Genomic DNA, 19,140 nt, shown 5'->3' with positions numbered 1-19,140 from the left:
GACTTTTCTATCAATAGCAGTATTCAAATACATGGTATTGAGAACTTTAACTTTATCCATAGATTTTTATGTATATACCACTAACCCCGGCGGAGTAAGATTCAGGACCTGTGTATGGGGTGGTGGGTGCGGTTTCAAATATATTACGTATATAGGGTGTAGTGGTAGTCAAGCTGGTCAAATATGTGTTTATATTAAGTAAAACAGGTAAAAAGAGTTGCAGCTCTTCAGAACGGATCGGACATTTGAGAGTTTTGTTTTTGAGAGATTTGTGTTCTCAAGTAGTTTCATTCATACACATTGATTTCTATATTACAGTGCAACGTTACGGGACGCCGCTGTCGTGCCAGCACACTTGCTGCAGTTATTGATCCTCCGTCCTCCATGATGTTGACGCAGACTCTTCTTGCGCACTCCCGAAACCGCTTCATCGGCGGGGTCGTTTTGGGCCGACTTGCCAACCTGATCTCCGCAAAACATTAGCATTACCAACGATCTTTGGAAGAATCAGTAACGTCTCACTATAGCATCATTACTCGAAAGGGATTCGCGTCAGCAGTGGTCCTCCTTCGCCGCGGCCACCAGCGACGCCGCCTGATTCCGCTTCCTCTCGTTCTGTCCGTCCCCAGCGTTGATACCACGTCGCCGCCACCACGAGTAGAATACGGAGAAGCGTAGTACTCAGCGCTGTGAGCGATGTTCGCATAGTCAAACGGCGCGTTGCCCGTTATTACCTACCTAAGGCAGTTGTTGAGGCTGTCGCCGTCGCCTGTGCTGTCGTTGCTGCTGCATTTCTTACAGCTGCCGTTACCGTTGTAGCTATCGGGCATCCGCAACGATGGTGCTGGCCGAGTCTTCACGTATGGTCGTGGCAGCACCGTCTTAGGAGGATGGCCAGCGAATGTCGTCGGCCAGCAAACGAACATGGAGGACGGGTCTCCTCCAGTACAACTGCTAGCACAACTACTAGCACTAAGACTACTCGCTGCTTAATAAGGAAGCACAGATTAATATATATTAATTGGATTCCATTAAGAGTGAAGATGAGTGCAAGGAAGCGGGATAAAGGCAGCACCAACAGCAGCACGGTAGCGACAAGGCAGTCGAGAAGGCCCATACCAACAGATCAGTTTGACGAAGAACTAGAAGCTAAAGAAGAAAAAAACAGCGGACGATGATGGACTGGGAACTGCGAATCGACGGACAAACGGACGGTCGGTCGGTCGGTCGGTCGGTCGGTCGGACGGACAAACAAACAGTGGATAGAGAGAAAGGAAAGAAAAAGAAAAATAGACGACGATGACGGCAACAAGAACGAGTGCAAACCTTATAGAAGCGCTGATGAGAGCAGTATCTCATAGCATGCGTCATAAAGGTTCTACTGAGTCTGCCGTCTCAGATTCCGTGGCTATCAGCGCTCAGGCAAATACTAATGGTATGAATATTCTCGCTGGGCATGAGGGGACGCGGAGTGATGGTGCTGACAAATTGACTTCACCGAGATCGCCATCGTTATCATGCGCTTGGTCAGCGGGACAACAATACAAGTGAACGAAGCGACTGGATAGCGGTGCGCGACCACGAACATGTGCATGCAAGCACGAATGACCATTCACTCCACGTGTTATAATGCAATAGAGTAATTAATTATATGAGTCCTGTCGAGCTGAACATCGTGCAAGCAGTTTGTGAAGAGACAGGAGCTGATCTTGACACGAGAAGGGTCAAATTGTGACAGGTAAGGATCCAGCTGACCGCTCAGCATTCTACGGGGCTTTCACAGTGAAGAAGGTCGAAGGTTTGTTAAACGAGATTACGGGTTAAACGGGGGACTAAGATTGCAACGTCAAATATCTGTTGGTATCGGCGGGTGAGGCACTTAGTGTTTTGTCGGCATCCATGTCAGAATGCGTGCTTGGCATCGTCATGATCTTCCCGGCAAGAAGCCGACATCAGGCAATGATACCTGATGCGGCAATGTAACGGGGTTATGAGTTAGCAATAGTTACCGCGATGGTTAAGCACTAAAGCGGCGACCATTGGCGACTACACTAACGTGTTGTTAGCGGACGCAAAATTATGAGAGCGTAACTGGGGCCACTTTTAGATCTACCGATACCCGCTAAGTACTGCTAGTTTGAGAAATAAGATCGTTCATACATTTGCAGCCGAAACTCCAATAGTTGCTACAAATTCTCTTATTCTATTCTGTTATAGCTTGGTGTGGTTCTTTGCTCACAAGTACCAATAGTGCTAAACGGAATTTTAATTAGCGTCACATCCGTACGCCTTATCAAGCTGATTTCAGTCCCGTAGCTGACGGCATATTTTTGAGTGATTGAGTTAGTTAGAAATACTTATGGAATCATTTTCTGTATTGTACTAAAGTAGTTATGAAAATAGATGCCGTAGAGGCGCCCATTATTGCATATTGAATTTGTTCTATAATAGATTAAGCCAAAAGGAAAATTCTGCTTCATTCGAGAGAAGATTTTTCTTCACAAAATAGAGCACGTGTTTTTGTACTTTCGGAAAAAAAATGAATTGTGCTAAAATGAAAAGTGACTTAACAGATGCGAACAAGTTCATAAGAATATTACCGCATCGGAAGCATTCCGTGGCAAGTCGGGTGAGGCAAATATGGAGGAGATCATATGGTTTCCTTGATCATTTTCCTTACCCTATTCAGTCCACTTCCTTCCTTTCCACTCTTTCATAAGTCTCTCGTGAAGAGCCGTGACTGAAGGAAAGAGCCCACCAGACTGCTTTTTGCTTTTGCGGCGACTGCTCCGTGCAGCGCTGGCGCTGAATGAAAGATGTGCTACTGCCACCGCCGCCGTTGCCTGAGTAAGTGCGCCCTTCGTTGATCGATACCAGATCTCGGTGACGGGCCGACCGACCGACCGACCGGCCGGCCGGCCGGCCGGCCGGCCGACACGTTGGGGGTGCTACGGCGATCATAGTGACAGAATAGAGACTGGCCGTTATCTTCCATGTCGGCAGCAGACGACCGCGAGTAACTGCTTGAGGGCCAGCCGGCAAACCAGGGGGATGGAGAAAGTCAGCAAGATGGTGGTCGTGTACATTGTTCCATCTCCGTTTCCTCGGCAGACAGAGAGACATAGAGGCTGCCTGGGAGGGAAAGAGAGCAAGATCTCTTAGGCGAACGAGCAATCTTAACTCAATTAATATGAGAATAATTGCTTTATTTGATTGCTGCTATCTATAGTACAGCCATTCCTGTTTGCACGCAGACGCATACACGTGCACACTGACGCTCATAGAGAGTCACACAATATTCGCGAAGAACAGAACTCTAAGAATAGTTACTTATATAATTGTGTTCTAGAAGGAAGCGAGAGCGTGTGAAGGGGCGCTTTTTTCTCTCCGTCAACGAGATGTCGAGCGAGAGGCAAGTAAAAAGAAGAGCTTCTGGCATGATTCATCAACGCTACCATTATTATTAATGGAGTTAAAGTGGAGTCGCTGAAGTCATCGTGCCGGGTGTTTCATATGTCTGCGCGTACGGAGTAGCGGACAAATATTGTGTTCTCTGTGGATATACTACACGTCTAATGAGTCTGGTAGTAGTTTGTTGCCTTGGAAAGTGGAGTAAATAGACATATCGGCTTCTTTGAGTTCACTCTAAAGTATGAATGGATTTATCATGCACTGAGAGAACTGCCTTACGATACCCATTGGACTTACTTACGGCGCTTTTCTGGAGCGGGACCACAAAGAAAGCCAAATAATAGCCAGTGGGGGACCAAAAACCCTACATTGTAGATTATTCTCTCAGAACTGTATTACAACAGGGTTATAATAATTTAGTTGATTTATTGATTTAGTTGACAAGTTGATTTATAAACCTATAGTTTGTGTTTGCTCATACCGCGACAGGAACAGTGAACTAGCGAGGATAGAATTAATCTAGTTAACGCATAGAATTGTATTTATAATTCTAACTATATCTGCAAATGCCTCAAAAAACGGTGATTATAATGTAACGGAACAGTCTTAATTGTTGTCAGTCTTGTTATCAGGTTTTCATACAGAAATAAGACGTTTAGAGTTATTTCAAAAGCATCGAGACTACAAAATGGCCAAGCATGTTTGGCTCGACGAGCATATTTAGCTTTTCTCTATCGCAAACATGCTAGTAATGTTTAGGGATATTATAGGTTAAAACAGCTCCAAATTCAGAATATCTAGGTCTGGGGATGTTGCTTAAGATACTTTTCAGAAACTCCATTGAATAATAACAGAAGCGGATTCTGTGGGATGTACATACCTATTTTACTAACATAAACCTTTACACTTTGCAAGTGGTCTTTTCATAAAAATTAGCTAAAACACTGAAAAATACAAACTGTAAGCATGAGCTTATATATTAATGGGCCGACTAAAAATTGCCAATCCAGGACTAATATACCATTAACACTAAGAATTCGTTACGTGCTTAGCTGGCTACATCAAGAACGTTCCGCTGTAACGCAACATATATGCCCTATAAAAAAAAAAATCGTGGAATCAAGTTCAGTATTGATTAAATATAGCCATTAATGTTAGTGCAGACAATGTTTGTGGGAAAATTGGCAACCTTGCCAAAAAAAGACGTTGATAGCGTATGAACGGAGTTTTGCGTGAAACAGCACTACGGGGAGACGAATATGTGAAGTAGCATCTAGTGTTCAGTTCTATGTTACAGAACTAGAACAAAAAAACAGCTCCTTTGCTTAGTATGAAGAAAAATCGGAAGCTGTCACTATTCTTTAGTACGACACTATTTTAATTATGCCGATGATGCGCTAGTTACTATGTAACGTTAATTTTTAAACCTTTGTGCATCTTTTATGTACGAGGCCGAATGCCACCAATGAAAAATGGGTGCTTAATCTGAAATACGGTAATAGTGGTACGGCAGCATCGTTAGTTATCAAGATACGACCTTACGGAATTGTGGTCCAAGCAAAGTCAACCACGATCGTTGGACAGAGCTGCAATTTAGGAGATGTGCCGAATTACGCTACCCTCGTCTAGATTATCGACAGCGTACGCTTCATGGTGACCGATCAACCATATTTGAATGTATGTTTTCATTGCTGATATTTTGTTATTTGATTTCCATCTAGGTGCTTGCCATTCCGTTCAAGTTGGACTCCAACGCATATTTGTAACACGCTCCCAGTTATTTTCCAAAATTGTTTTTTATTTTCAAAACAGGAAAAATCGACTGTCGGTAAAGCTAAATATTTGCTAGCAAGTTCTTTTGTGTCATTGGTACGACTGGTGCCTGACCGTCTAAGTGCATCTGTTCCCTTCGCTATTTTATTTCTCTATGAGCATCGATGTGTAAAGGAAAACAGCTTAGAAGAGGAGTGTAGAATGGATCAAAGCGCCAATGAAAAAAAACTCGAGGTGATTTTAAGTACTGGGCCGCGGCGTCGCATTAATAATGATTTGATCATTTATCAAAAAACGACGAACTCTGAACTTCCACCAGCTCTTACCCGACAGACTTAGCGCACACGCTTTTTTTACCCCTCCCCATCCGATCCACTTTTGTGGCTGACGCTGCTTCGCGGCTGCTATCACAACTGAAGCCGGAGAGGTGCTTCTCTGACTCTCTGCTCGTACTCCGTAAAGTTTCATTGTGAAGGGAACTGCTGCTGCTGCTTGAAACCATCTCGGCGCCAAAAAGCAATGGGAAACAGGGCAAATTCGGGAAGCCACATATTTCCAGTAGTGGCGTCGGCTCCAGTAGTGGGAGCAGCAGCGGTGCTTGCTACAGACGCAGCTGATCTCCAACAGAAGCGACCGTTGACGGCAGCAGTAGCAGTAATCGAAGCAGAATGTGGGCGAGTAAAAAAGTGCAAATTTAAGCCAGACGACGTGTGGCTTTGGGAGGGGTTGCTCGCCGAGTAAAATGGGGGAGCGGATTCTAATGAAATTTTAATTGTAGTCTTTTCCTCCCCTTGAGTGTACGACCGGACGATAAGGACTCGGCCACATATCGCTTTCACAAATCATACGCATAGGGTGAACGAGCGGTCGCTACGAGCCATCCGATGGTTCCGCACGATTGTGACTAAAGCTTGGACTCCGAAAAAATGATAAAAACGAAAGCAAAGTACGATCTCACAGGTGCCAAAAAGTGGTGTAGTTAAAAAAAAAAAAAACGTTCAAAAAAGCCAACAGTATGGATGATAGGAGCACAAACGAAACTAGATATGGCAAAAGACTATGACGTAGTAAATATCTACAATGGGCGAGTCCAGGTGGAAAAATGAGCATGAGTTCAAGGAGGAAAATTCATTTTTACGGCATAAAGTTGTTCTAAGCTAAATGCGCTAGTATCAAGAGTAAACCCTGCACGCTAAAGTATTATTAAGATGGAAGGCTGCTTAGGTAACTGCGGCACACATATGTGAACAGCTCGTATACCTGTCACTGCTGGCTTAGCGACCAACACTTGAGTTTTTCCTTATTCCTCTACTATATAGCTGATACATGTGAAAAAAATCCTTGAAAGTGATCAGCTAAATCGGAATCGTATCAAAGCAGTTGGTGTTCGCGGAGATGAACTTCGGTAACAACGGGCCCTACAATGAAAGCCAGCCCGATCACACAATGGTATAACGCGTCGCTAGACACAAATTACCGTACGTCTGCCATTACAAGGCGACGCAGCAGCGTTGATGACAACAACTCTTATTCCCGTAGACGACTGTAACAATAACAAATCCCGCTACTATTTTACACTCACTTTCGTTACATTGAACGTCTGCCCTACGTGCTATTGTAATTTGCTTTAAAAATAATTATTTCACTTTTGTTTGTCCACAGCGTCGACATCTCCGATGCGCTACCCGCGGCAATAACAGCAAATAAATGATAGAAATTAAAAAGAGGGTCCTGCTGGTCGAAAGGATTCATATATTTTTTCGAAGCGGCGGCGGCGGCGGCGACGGCGGCGGCGCTGCCCACTTTTTCTCTTGTGGATTGCATTTTCCGTTCGGTCTCTTAGGAATGCAAGGGCTGTGTGTGAATGACATTTTAATTTAACAATGGTCTCAGCATTATTTGCCCACAAATGTCGTCTCGTTATCATCCGTCCGATTCAGACTGTTCAAATATGACTTTTACACGTACGGCACCATGTCGACTACTGCCTGCTGCCGTCGTCACCATACTAGCCGTGGCTAACGATGAAAGCGTGGGCGACGTCTGACCGAGCTGATTTTGCTAGCACTTGTTTAGTACCAACGTCAATTGTCACACCCGTCATTTGCACTAAATCGTCGTGTAAACAGATAATAGTGCTGTTCGCTGTCTTGCTGACTCGGAATTGTTGAGGTTGCCGTGCGACAAGATGAGGACAGCTCAGTATCGACTCAACGACGATGCCGGTGGAAGCGGGAAATGCTGGACGTTCTCAATCAGTGATGAAAACAGCAGTGTACCAATTAGCGATGCGGGCCAAGCGGAATGTCTTTTAGAGTTGCTGCTGTTCTCGTAGCAGTTGCGTCGTCTGCCGGCCGATCGAGGCTGGAATGGATGAAAACTGACGTGTAGTGGGCAGCATCCTTCGAGACAGTTTCAGCTGGTGCGCATCGCTGGTCTGGGCAAGTCTCGATCGCCTCTAATGAGCTAGCTGGTGCCTCGGCGTTCGTGGTAAATGTCATGCAATCTAATAATGCTACTGAACAATACGTCCCAACAGTCAAACAAACATTTTTTTTTACATTTTAAACAAAAGAATTGAATGCATTTTTTACAGCCATTTTCGTCAGTGGTATTGCTGTGTATAGACGCGTGCCGGTAGACTCGAATCAGTGATCTCGACTCAACGTCTAAATACCGTGTCGTAAAGGTTTTTGTGGTACATTAAGAAGCCAACAGATTTTTCTTGTGTGTTTATCGATTTATTAGTAATAAAGGGTTTTTCTAGTCAAGTGAAGGGGTTGAAAACTCTTTAGAAAATTAAAGGATCACATGGTTTTCAAAACTACAGATTGTATTTCCTTTGCCGCGCATAGCTCCTATTAGGCTGTCAGAAGAATTCAGTCAACATTATCGACTTCGAGACTGATTCCATTCAAGCCGGCCTACACTTTGCTCCTACGTTATAAGACACCGCATCTGACCTACGTCATCATCCCGGCTATAATATCTACACATAAATGCGTATTTACGCTGTAAAACTTCATATGATGGTATGACGAAAGGTTCACTCATATGATGGTATGACGAAAGGTTCACTCGCACAAATAAAAACAACAATATAGAAACAACAGAAAGAAACTGTAGGCTGCTAGTGGTAAGCAGTGAAAATCGAAAACAGTCTGGAGACCTTTGCCACTCAACATTCAGTTCTGCTCAGCGTTTTTCCAATCGGCGCCAACTCCTCATCGAGGTCGAAAGTTCGCGGGATTGTTGCTCGGTGGAGTGCGAGTTGTACGCAATGATGCTGGAGGTGGGAGCGTACGCTATTTCTGCAGGAGTACCAGTTGGAGGCTGGCCTCGTCGCCATGATCCGTGATCCTTCATACAGTACACAATCGGCACTTTTCGCCACGGGCACGGATGACTTTCGCGGACAAAATCCGCGTAACAGTGTTGCTGGTGAGGAAGGCCACGACGGTAGTTCCTATGGCCGCGGTGTGTGCTCAGGCAGTCTCTGCTTGTCGTTTCTTTCCCCCGTCATTCACAGTAGCACCGGTTGTAGTAACTAAAATAGTCGCCTGATGCCGGACTGCTTTCTTCGGTATTAATTCGTGCAGTGATGCATAACTACGGTTACAGTTTAGCAACAGCGGCATCGGCAACACAATCGACGATTGGCTGTGCGAGATAAACAGCTCAACAACAAAAGGATTACGAGGACGAAGAGAAACAGCAAAGAACAGCCCTAGCTTCGCATCTCGGGAAGCTGATGCTATTCGTCAAATGATGAAAACACTCACATAAAAAACAGAAAATTTAGTGAAAATGATCAAGGATCGAATCGTCACAACTAACGTTTAAGGTTGACGATGTCCCTCCTGCTTTAAAACGTTTTGGTCTATTTGCGCTGTTGACCGAAAAGCCTTAAGCGTAACAATGATTAAGGTTGTAAGTTCTGTTACGGGAGAATGACACTATGACGCGATCTATGACTCTATATGTAACTGGGAGATCTCGCGTCAATTTTTTCTTTTCAATGGCGGCGGCGGCGGGAACAGTCACATAGGAGACGGCCAGTCAACAGCACCAGAAGTCAACTTGTTTATTGCCTAGATTTTTTCGGTTTGTTATTGTTAGAGAACAACCCAGCTATAGGATTTGCATTGAGCTTAAAGTGAAGGGTAGTCCGTCGGAACCAGAAAAAAAGATTAAGGAAACATACTTTGCAATTACTCCGTTAGTGCCTTTGCAATATGGTTAGTTTGGCACGCTGACGCAGCAGGCAATGCTTTCGAGGGCATTTCGGCCAGAATGGCAACGGTAACAGCCTGTTCAAGTCACTGCAGTCAGCTGGCATTATGTGCTTATGCAATCCATATCAAAAATTTATCGAATTTCGGGTGCACCACAAATCTATGAGCTCGAGCACGCACGAAGGGCTACCATCGATGAATAATGCAACCGTTGAAAAAACGTCGTATACGTTTCGTGTTAACAGAACGAACTTGCATTAATTCAAATACAGTTCGTTTAACTTGAAAGCTCATTGAACAATAAACTTAACATGATCGGTCGGCGTTTGCTGAAAGAGTTACAAAGATCAAGGCTCACAAATAATATTCGACCTCGTTTCTTCTCGGCACAACCACGCGAGCATCGGTGTTAGAGAGCCAGTAAATGAGGTAGTAAAATACTGGACACTTTGAAGTGTGGGAAAGACCGAAGCATCGAGATGCCGAAGCTGCCAACTTGGACCGGCAATCAATGACAAAGCATGCACAAAAATACGAATAAATATTCGAGAAAAAATGGCACTTCGACAAAGGATGACCGTGATCATAATCACCATATTGTTAATAAAACCTATGGTGCTATAACTGCTATAGTTGTTCCTATGGCCAGCTCTGTATCTTTTGTTGTATTCTCGATATTGAGAGGGCCGTTGTTATGGCTGCCGCCGCCGGCGCCGCTGCTGCTGCGGCTAACGCGACCGTTGCTAGCGTTGCTGTTCTGGGCATCTTTTACGTCGTGAGATGAGCCTCCCCTCCGTTACAATTATGCCTCGGACTATGGTTGACGTTTCGTACGCTTGCGTATTCGATGTAGTTTTAGCCGTGCCCACTGATATTTCTGGCGCTGCAGCGGCTGCTGTTGCTATTCGAGATGACGACGCGAGCGACGAATCCAGTGTCGCTGGCATTTATGCTGTTTCTTCTGTTTTTCACCCATAATGTCTGTGAACTGGGATTTACAACGTACATCGCATCGGCAAAAAACCGTGCGCAAGCGCCAACAAGCTGAAGCTATGGTTAAGGCCGTGATCCGTTACGGGTTGAGCTACGGCACTCGATATGGTTCACCCCTCGTGGCTCGTCGTCAACGGCACGGGTCCGTAACTAGCAATACACAAACGAAGGAAAAAGCGAGGACTAGGATTAGAGAGGGGGGCTGAAGCACGAATAAGTTCAAGAGGATCTGAGCAAGAAAGACTCGGGCAGTTTAGCAGACGAAAGAGTGGGCCACGTTGATTGAGATAGGCGAGAAAAGGCAATAAGGGGCAAGCAACAAGGACAGGTTGAGAATCGACAAAAGGCGGAAAGGCTGGCTCACAAAATGTTGTTTTGTTGGCTGCCTGGTATACCCGCAGATCCAATTGAAATCAATGACGACAACAACAGCGGCAATACCAAAGACGAGTAGACGATGTTCAACTGCCACCGTAGCAGCAGCGGTTGTGGCCTAAACCGCGACCCAACAAACGATCGGGCAATGTCGCATGTCAATATAGCTAGGTACGGCGAAACGGCCGCTAGTAACCAAAGTCCAGAGGTTCTAAGCATCATGAGGAGAAGGAGATTGTGAAAAAAACTCACTGATATTTTAAGGCACACGCACACGTGTAGACAGACCGACACATCTTTACGCGGGGCCGCAAGAGTTCAACGCCTCAAACGACGCGGATACAGAAAATGTACGACGACTGATGCGTGCGGTATTTTCAACGAATAGCGCATATACCATTATACATCGCATATACATAGTAGACCTCATCGGGAAAAGGGCACCAGTGCAGATGATTATTACATATTCTTACTCTACGTACGAAAAAGATCGTACTATCTGTGAGCTTTGACTTGTGCGACGGGAACAGACAGGCAGAAGTTGTCATAATGGCACGAGTATCTTTTGCCAGCGCGCATCATATCATTGACGATAAGTCAATTTTACAGCACGAACGACCACTAACGACAAGAACAGCAGCAGCACCTAGTGAAGGAAGAGGTGCATGCGTTGGCCAGCCGGCGGCGGCAGGCAAGAATTATTATTAACATCGTCGCCATCGCCATATTACCGGACCGAGGCCGACGGACCCTCCAGCAAGTATCATTTTTGAGCCAAGGAGGCAGCGAGACAGAAACTTTATAAAAAAGAAATTGATTTAATTCGTGCAGATGTCATTTGCTTTTTCTTCAGCTTGACTCGCACGTTGAAATGTCGACTGGTCTCCATCGTCGTCGTCGTCATCATCATCAGCTGCTGAACGAATGAGTCGGCGGCAGTAGTCGTCGTATGGTGATCTGTCGTGTTGGGAAAGAACGGAGGCATAATAATCGTAGTAGATGTAGTAATAGTAAAAGAAAAAGTGGTGATTTTTTCTTTCCTAGCAATCGATGCACTGTTACCACATCCCCTTTTCCCGGGGCTCGCCAGCTCATCCGGTCGCGCACATCGTGGACTCGTCGTTCGCTTCTATTTCTGTTATCTCCCGTTGTTTTCGTTTGCTAAACTGTGTTATAGCTGTTGCCGTTATTGCCGTCAATGTCGCCGCCGCCGCCGCCGTTGTTTCACGTAACAGTTGGCCGTTGAATGTGGGTAGCCGTCATCGCGTGCTAGTAGAAACAAAGGATGGATCTCGTTGTTATCATTTAGGAATGACCGCATCACTTGCGTTAGTCGACAGCGTCCGTGTCTTAAGACGGAACCGTATCAAGAGACAGGGATGAGGATAATTCTCCCAGCCAAAAGGTAATAGTGTGCCAGATTGGTTGGTCCCTCTATATCGACCGTCGAGCGGCCGATGTTGTGCGCGGATTGAGTGTGTGAGGCAAGATCTGAACGGGCCTCACTGTTAGCAGGTAGATAGACGGACATAACATTAGATAGATATGTTTTTGACAATTTCTACAATTTGAACTTTGTTAGTGAGGGCCCACTGCGTCTTAAAACAGAATCAGTCACATCGAAGCGGATCATGGCAGGACACATCGCTGAGATGGTGGCAGCAGAAGCAATGGCGACTATTTCGCCGGTGATTTCCCTTCGCCATGTTTAATACAGTCATTTCTCCATCGTTCGCATCTTATCATTATCGACAACTACAGATGCGGCGTTAGCGCTATTGAGTCCTGTGGCAGTACAGACGCCGAATGAAATAGAGAAGTAACAGGTGCAATGATTATTTACTCAAATGACTAAAAAACGAATTGGCCATTCTGCCAGTTTCAAGCGTTACCAATAGCAGCGCCCGCAGCTGCAGTCAGCAACAACAGCAGAAGCTATTTGTGCTCATCGCATACGAAACCACTCACTTCGTTCATTTCCCCATCTCTTCTTCTCTCTTAGGCTGCCTCCCACACGCACAGGGGCTTACTGGAGACGTTGGCCTATTGGTCTGCCCGCCTCTCCGAGCAGTGGCAAGCTGCTCCCTACTGGACACAACTACACAGCTTCTTGATCGGCTTCGACTAGAAGAGTATGAAACTTCTAATATTCCCTAGTTCGGTCTTCTGGACTCGTTTAGATAGCTCACGACAGCAATCGCAGTAAGGCATTGATTGTCATTTGAAAATTCACAATATACCCTTCGGCACAAACAGCAATAGGTAAAACCGCCGTGTTGATGCCGCCGCCAGCTGCAGCCGCCTATATTATCTACGACATTCGACGAGACACCGAAGTCTCACTTTAACCGATGCTCCTTTTTTTCGGTGCGGCCAACAGTGATGATCGTTGCTGGCACAACACAAAACAGCCTCGAACTGGCAAAAAAAAGTTCCACTTAGTAGTCGCAATGTTTTATCAGCGCAGTCCGTTCGTCGTCTGCTCAAAGCAGAAGGTAAACAAGCTAGGAATAGTAGAACTGAAAAGGCAGCTGGCGGTGTTCGTGGGGGCGGTGTTTACCGATTTCAATATGAATATGTACATTATGTCTGACAGCTGATCAGCTATTATAAGTCAAAGTAGAGAGGAACGGGAGACGTCACTGTGGAGTGTATGGCCACGCTCGTCGACGTTCATTCATGTTTGCAATAAGTGATTATATATATATATATATATATATAGGATATGTTTATATTATGTTTGTTGCTGTTATAATATATTTCATATAATATTTACGGGAACTGTATCATTAACGTGAAATATAGTACTTCAAATTTGGATTTCTTGGAGCACTGAACGAACGCAGCTTTGCAGCGGCGCTTGTAGACACAACCCCACTGGCTATTTCATAAGAACCTTTTACTCTACAGTTTAATGTTGTTGGGTGTAACTTAGTGCCGACGCTAAGATAATTTACGTAGAGAAGGGCACGTCTTCTGCTTGTGTTCCTGAGCTGAAAGAGGGGATCTGTAATTCAGCTCAGAAACAGCATGGGTCGCGTGATATTTTTAGATGTCACTAGCTAGTAAATGGTCTGTATGTGTGTGGCACTATTATTCACAGCAGCGCAGAATGTGGCCTGAGGTGAGGGGAACTCCTAACCGCTAGGGCAGGCTGTTGAGCGCTACAAAATTTGCTAATTGTCACCCAAACGCTACGCCGCCACGGTGAAAGTCACTGGAACTGCAACGTTTATTGATCGTTCGATTGACTCCTCTGTGGTAATGGCGCCCAACAGTTCTATAATAGCGTTATGCTCATACATGCGAGTACATTAAGTTACATGACGAGTATAGCCAGTGAGGCGCGGCAGTAAATAATGAGTGTCAGGATGACCTCGTCAGTCATTCGACAGCCTTCCCCAAATAGCCCGCGCCTTTCCCCATATCCCCATCGAAAATGACTGCGGATAGTGTCAGACTTGTAAAGTTCACATGCTGCACAACTCTGAGCTAACGATTGCTCCTGCCGCCGCCGAAATGGTCGCTGTACAGAGTCATCGGCTTCAGCGTCATCTGACGTTGGTTCCGGCCTGCTGCCGCTGCTAGTGACGCGACTCTTGGCGCGACTACTGTTACCTAGAGAATAATCAAAGGAAGGATCGTTAACAACACAGTATCATTGATCGACCATTGTGAAGGACAATACTGATATTTGCTTGCAGAGTTACACGCAAGATCCATTTGCGAACGTTGGTGTCAATCAAACCATAAAACTGACTGGAGAACATTTCACGCCGACGTAGCCCTAGTACACATACACACAGTCGTAGAACACCCGCAGAAGGCAAACAGAAAAGTACGCTGGGGTAATATCGGCTTTATGCGTGCGTATTATGCAATAGCTAAACGCAGGAAGAATCCGCAGAAAGACTAATATATTGTTATTTGCTAATTTCTTTTTTTCTATGAGCTGTTGCAGGCTTCTTGCATAACGTTAACGACTGGACGCGATTCATACTGAAGTACTATATTTTTATATCTGAAGTAGATTTACTGATGTCATTTGTAGGTCATAGGCGCGGCGTTTTCGTCCGAAGCAGAATAGGCCTGTTGGCGTTTTCTATGTACCGTGCATATAAAGAAGCTCTAGCTGCATTTTCTGTACACAGATAGTCTTTTTCATTACGCTGAATGAACATCAACATAAAAAACGTATACTTCTGTTAAAACTATTTTATAATATTACGAAATAGCTAGAGGCAAGCGTAAATACCTGTATCCACCTAGCAAGGCGCATCAGCTAGCAGTAGTTCATATTGTTTCCTCACGAGAATATGTCGCTCGTAATGTATTACATTAGCCTGAAATATCGATTCGTATTTTCTCTCATGGATGACTATCTCCAAAACTTTCCATTGCTCATCCGAGCTAGGAGACGATTACTTGGTCATAAACGCGTACTAGATAGGTTTAACAAAAACAGAAGCAAATCGTAGCAGCATAAGCTAGAAAAAAAAAAGTATGGATATCTGTATTGCTTAGGGACACTTATTTCTGTTAGCATTTCGGTTCAACAGCACGCGAAATTTGAAACTATCACATAACGTAGCATAGGCAAATGTACGTAGACATAGGTGGCAGTAAAAGGCGATTACCCTACCCTGCCGTTGTCGAAAGTCAATCGCAGCCCGTAGTCGTTCGATAGTCTGTTCAGCGGGACCCTTTACCAACTACTTGCTGGCGCCTACGTCATGCGGTGTACTAGGGCTACACTAAGCAGTTACTTTACCATTGCCTCAATCAATTAATTGGAGGAAATTTATGGAGCCGAGCGAGTCCAGCTAACGGCGGTAAAGGGAGCGTAGCAAAAAGAGCTTTCACTCGACGACAACGGCCGAAAGACGGGCACGGAGAGTTCGTGTCGGTTAGACTCATCGGGAAAGAAACAGCGTGAAAATCTCGCCCTAAGAGCAAACTAATTGTAACTAAGGGATCGTACAGGGTTTAGACGACGAGTAAAAGACGACACCTCAGAAAACATCACTAACAGAACACCCTTGATGGCTCGTTCCGTCACTGCTACGCTGCGACTGTGGTGTCGACCGCATTACCAGCGACACCGTCATTGCCATAGGCTGTTTCCGCAGTTAGCAATCAGCAGACTCTATCGCTCACTTCTTCTCCTTGCCGTTGTTGTTATTGTCCTCAATCAAAGTGACTATGAACGGTGACAGCGCTGTGACGCTGCCGTCGTGGTGGCAAAGTCCGGACGGGCAGAAACACAAGTGCGCGAAAGATAGAAGCACTGGCAGCTGTCTGATATAGCCGATGGAACGCATGTACCCCGGATTGAGGCAGACCACCCAGGCGACATGGTACGCCACGTACTGCTCTTGGTGCAGCCATACAAAACAAATAGACACAAAGATACAAGAAAGAAAGACACTCGGATAAAACCAACAGCCGAAAGAGATGCTTCTACGGCAGATACTAGCGCTGTGATTAGTGTGCACCAATACTCGAAGCTTTCTAATACGAGCGTCATTCCTTTTTGAACTTATATATATCATGGATTTTAGTTCTTCAGGCCAGTCGGCAAAGGTTAACATAAACCCAATAGAAACAGAGGGAACGTGCAAGAGAGTGCTGTCGATTAATGACAACTATTGCCATAGATTGAAGTGAACTTTTTGATAGGTTGCAATACGTCGCGATTTTTCTCACCTGACGCGTTAGCTAGAAGAGATGGTTTCTAATTCAGCTCGAGACTGGGTGCCGGTAGTCTGTTTCGCATGAATATTCTGTGATTAACTGATGATGAATGAGCCTAGTTAGACTGTGTCACACTAGACAGACTGCAACGTATTGTAACTCAATCTGTCACTGAGTGATGATATAGTTTAAATAAACTATATCATAAATAAAATCATGCGTTGCATCATATATAGCGCGTTCACGCTACTCTGGCGGCATCCCAACGATCCTCTACTTATATCTAGATCCTCTATATATCATGATCTGTCCTATTACACAAATATACGCTGAACCTTGCTCTGGCTTCCGTTTTGTTCGTCGCTTGCACAAAGCAGACTCGCTGTCGTCGTTAACTGGCAGCTAGCCACTTCGAGGAATTTCTATTACCTGAATCCGTCCGTCCGTCCGTCCGGCCCTCCAAATCTTGAATCTTTAGATTGTATATGCGGGAGTAGAGGCAAAGCAATTTATCGATGACAAGATTCACAACTCACGTCAACAACAACAACAACAATATGTGACCACTTCAAAGTACAGAACTGGGCCGCGGCTACTGCTGATTACCTTTATCGGTAAGACCGGTGTAGCTTAGTTTACCCTTACCTGACTATACTCACGCTGTCTGCGGCAACACCGCAAATAGTATCGGAGCGACGGATCCACCGATCCGATGTGCAGGCCGTCGTTGTGGCTGCTGCTGTCAGACCATGTAAATTTGTTGTTACAGTCAGCAAAATCGGATCCGATCGCAATTCGATGGTGGATTGCGGTTGATTCTTCCGAGATCAACTAGACGGATGCACAGATAGCGTATCTACATATTTCTGGCTCTCCACACGAGTTTCGTCTCTGCGCGTCATTCACACAGACCTCCGTGCCCCTTTTGTCATCCACGTCAGGTCTACAAAAATCCGCGGCGGACGTTTTAATAAAAGGCGTCAGAAATCGAACGCTTTTAGCTGGTTGTCGACATGAAACTGGTTGACTGGCGGTGGACGCGACTCCGAGCCGTCATCGACGCCGACAACGGGCCCGAGAATGGGAACGATACGCTTGTAGACACCGTGGGGTTTGTTCGTCGAGATGCCGCTGTTTCTGTGGCTGTCGTTGCCACCGCCGTTGCCCAAAGCCGGATTAAATTTATAATTACCTGTTGTAAAATGTAGCTAGCATTTCTGCGAATAAGGACGAGCAGCGAGAGAGCTGGATGGCGAAAATCTGTGGATGCCTATTTTCAGCCTTCAACGAACTGGCCAATGCGCAAACATCACTTCAGAACCGTACCAAGCCCTCAGCTCGTGCCTGGCTCCTTTATTTCGTTCGTTCTTTTATCGAGCGACACAGCAGATGCTGTGGAACGAACCGTAGGATCTGTAAAACGGCGGAAGGCGCTCTGCGGGCTCTAACTTCAAGCATTGACGGGATTACGATATTCGTTGCTGTGATTTCTATTCAAACGAGATAATTAATTAGACACTATATGTACCATTAGCAATGCTCTAATTTTTATTATTGGTAATGGTACAATTTTACTAGATTTAAACTAGAACCGGTACAACAAACGTATGTATATATATATATATATATATATCATAATACAGTGGATTCGGTTGTTGTTATTGTCCTTATGACTATTACACGAGTGTCACAGACAGGCGGCGTCGCGTCGCCGATTTCGTTCGCCGCTCGTGGATTCTTAACGAGTGAATAAAATACAGCCATTGTTTATGGAGTTGGTCTTCGTCGTATACGTTGAAGGCTATCGCTCTTTTTGCTATGCTATAGTATCTAGACTTTTTTTTACTTGCTTCTAAACTCTGTTGATGATATGCGTACCTGTGAAGTTACTACACAAGTGTAACAAGTCGACGAATTTCTGTAACTCTATTAACGACTGCTATAGGAATACAACGACATATTTTATTCAGGCTACTTTTCAACTCGTCGTCATTATTACTAGTGTTCTAGAGCCTGACTAGGACCCTATCGGAGTCGTTGTGTATGTATATAAATATACTGATGACTTTTACTGTTATAATTACGCTTCGGCATATATTTATCCGTTTTAGACGTGTATAACTATTCATCGGTGCGGCTTACGAGATTCCGCACAGCCAATCCCGTCCTGTAGGATTTCGCAAATCCCAAGGCCTATTAGAACAGTACGCAATAACTCATAGTCCCTCAGTTATCGCTTTTACTCTTTCTCTCATTGCCCCTTAGTTTCTCATTTAAGCCTTAAGCTCGGTGACGGTGATTAACTTCGCAAGACGGCCTCGTAACCAGACTAGACTAGAGATTACGCTGCTCGTATTAGTCGGCGTCACGTAACGGAGTCATTTCGTCAACTACGATTGGGACTGCTAACTTATCAGTTGTTGGTCTAAGACTCGTATCGCAGCTGCTGGTGTTACCTCACGATGTGAAGGCGACGCGGCCTTTAGGCCGCATATGGCATATCGCTAAGTGTAATAGAATCTTCGACTGCACCTTCGTTTCCTTGTGCGTGTTGTTCCATGCCTGAGAGGTGTCTGTATAGTACGCGTGTGTAAGGGTCTGTTTGTCTGAATGTGTGAGTGCTGTGCGGGCTTTCTGTGTGCGAACAATAATAACATTA

At 45.1% G+C, this 19,140-nt stretch overlaps 1 long non-coding RNA gene across 1 annotated transcript in view; it reads left to right on the top strand.

Moving 5' to 3' along the window:
* LOC111265887 (uncharacterized) overlaps positions 1–19,140 on the top strand; it is an 87,827-nt gene that overhangs the window by 7,463 nt on the left and 61,224 nt on the right. The window contains exon 2 of the long non-coding RNA XR_002683740.2: positions 319–1,738. This is a non-coding gene — a long non-coding RNA (uncharacterized LOC111265887). The remainder of the gene's footprint in view (positions 1–318; positions 1,739–19,140) is intronic.

The sequence above is a fragment of the Varroa jacobsoni genome, unplaced genomic scaffold (genome assembly GCF_002532875.2).
Source record: "Varroa jacobsoni isolate VJ856 unplaced genomic scaffold, vjacob_1.0 scaffold_1021, whole genome shotgun sequence".
NCBI lineage: Eukaryota > Metazoa > Arthropoda > Arachnida > Mesostigmata > Varroidae > Varroa > Varroa jacobsoni.
This window is presented reverse-complemented; position numbering and strand designations above follow the sequence as displayed.